General features: G+C 52.2%; 1 pseudogene across 1 annotated transcript in view; it reads left to right on the plus strand.

Annotated features, from left to right (window-relative positions):
• The first annotated feature begins 947 nt into the window (after positions 1-947).
• LOC105537306 overlaps positions 948-2,375 on the plus strand; it is a 15,482-nt pseudogene continuing 14,054 nt past the window's right edge. The window contains exon 1 of the transcript XR_001005694.1: positions 948-1,133. The product of XR_001005694.1 is annotated as a PRA1 family protein 3 pseudogene (transcript). The remainder of the gene's footprint in view (positions 1,134-2,375) is intronic.

A 2,375-nucleotide genomic window follows, 5' to 3' on the forward strand; every position in this document is an offset into this window, starting at 1 on the left:
AAAATACAAAACAGTTAGCCGGGCGTGGTGGCGGGCGCCTGTGATCCCAGCTACTCAGGAAGCTGAGGCAGGAGAATGGCCTGAAGCCGGGAGGCGGAGCTTGCAGTGAGCCGAGATTGTGCCACTGCACTGGAGCCCGGGCGGCAGAGCGATACTCCAACTCAAAAAATTAAAAAAAAATTAAAAAAAAAAACTAAAAAAAAAAAGAGAGAATATACGCATGCAGTCATGTGCTATTTTTTTTAGGTAAAAAGCTCAGCATGGGAGAGTCCCCACAAGCTCACGAGGCAGCATCACTCTTTTGCAGGAATCCTAGAAGCAGACAGTCACCGGGGTCCACCAAGGTTACCCAGAGTCAGGAACGACAGGGAGGACAGGAACCAGAGCCCAGCCTGTGCTCCTCCGGGGAAAGAGGCTTTGGTAGAAAGGTCTGGGGCCTTCTCTCCCTGCCCCACCCAGCCCTTCCTCCTACCTTGGGCTGACATGTACACCAGCACCCCTTCATGGTTGTCTGTGGAGCAGGAGACACACACAGCTGCGCTCCTGGGGTACTCACAGGCCTGAGCGTCCACCTGGACGTCCACATTGGATGCGTCCTCTGCCCCCCAACTCACCCATGCCCAGTTCAGCAAGCCCAGTGGATACTTCATTCCCCTCCCCCAGCCCCTGTCCAACCAACAGCCACGGCCTCCCCACCGCTCTTCTCCAGCATCTGTGGTCTTCAACTCCTTCGTGAAATCCCTGCTGCTTCTGCCTCCGTTCAGTCCTCATGTCTCACCCGGATGACTGTGGATAGTTTCCCAACCGTCTACAGGCCCTTGATTTCACCTGCCCTCGATCACCCCATCTGCCTCCAGATTCTCATTTCTGAAGCACAATTCTGAGCACATCCCTCCCCTACTTTGCAAGCTACACTGTCCCTGTTACCTATGAAGAATCATGTCCACATGGGACCCTCCAAGACCTGCACCCAGACCATTTTTCCAGATTCGCCACCACCTACTGCGTCACTCAAAGCCACACACACCCCTTCCCCACAGGCGCAGGTCCTGGCGCAGCTGCAGGGCTCCATGCCTTTTCTCTGGCTGGCTCCTCTGCCCAGTGCCCGCCCCCGCCCCAGCTCCACCATGCGGGTGAGCAGCCGCTGCTCTTTCCGGGCTCAAGCCGTGTTAGCTTCTCTGTGAATCCTTTCCTACACCACCCACCACCACTGGAGAACTGACCCCGGCTCCTGCATCAGGAGAGTCTATACGCAGCTGCCCCTTCCAACAAAGCCCCTCAGGGCACTCATTGCGTGTGGCTGCCTCACCAAGGTGGAAGTCATGAACCTCGGTCACCTCTGGGTCTGGTTCCTCTTCTAGGTACGTGGTGGGACTACAGTTCCCCACACCCTTGAAGTTAGGTACGGCCATGTGTCCACTCTGACAACTGAAACGTGAGCAAAACGTAGCCCAGGTCACTTTGTGCCTTTGGGGACACGTCACTGTCCCCTGTTCCCTTCCCCCTGCAGGGGGCGTGAAGGAAGTTCCAGAGCGGGGAGGCTTGGCCAGCCAGGTCTCTGAATGAGAGATGTGAGGCAACAGTGCTAAGCCACGGCGGCTGTGCAGGGTGAACATGTGATATGGTTTGGCTGTGTCCCCACCCGATTCTCACCTTGAGCTCCCACCTGTTGTAGGAGGGACCCAGTGGGAGGTAATTGAATAATGGGGGCAAGTCTTTCCTGTGCTATTCTCTTCATAGTTGATAAATCCCACTATCAAGATCTGATGGTTTTAAAAAGGGGAGTTTCCCTGCACAAACACTCCTCTCTGGTCTGCCACCGTGTGAGACTCACCTTTAACCTTCTGCCATGATTGTGAGGCCTCCCCAGCCACGTGGAACTGTAAGTCCAAGAGACCTCCTTCTTTTGTAAATTGCCCAGTCTCAGGTATGTCTTTATCAGCAGCATAAAAACAGACTAATACAACATGAAATGATTTTTTTTTTTTGTTTAAAGTCACTAACATTAAGGGCAGTTTGTTATGAGCACTGGGATCCAGCTGTGAGCAACTCAGACAAGCTTCCTAGAGGAAATGTAGTTTTCTAGCTACATTCTGGGAGGGGAGGCAGACAATACCAAATAAAACTCCAACAGGAAAATACTGGGAAGTGATAAGAACGGGAAACAAATGAAAACTGTGTGAAGTGGCACAGGGACTTGAGGTTGGGAGGGATGCATATTTTAGAATGGCTAGAAAAAGTGTGTCTGAAAAGTTTAATTGAGCTTGGATATGAATGATGATGATAAAAAGCCAGACATGCCAAGACTAGGACAAAATCAGTCCAGAAAAACCAGTCCAGTTCTTCGCACATGCAAAGAACAGAGTTGGTGCATT

The sequence above is a fragment of the Mandrillus leucophaeus genome, unplaced genomic scaffold, assembly GCF_000951045.1.
Source record: "Mandrillus leucophaeus isolate KB7577 unplaced genomic scaffold, Mleu.le_1.0 Scaffold170, whole genome shotgun sequence".
Classification (NCBI taxonomy): Eukaryota; Metazoa; Chordata; class Mammalia; order Primates; family Cercopithecidae; genus Mandrillus; species Mandrillus leucophaeus.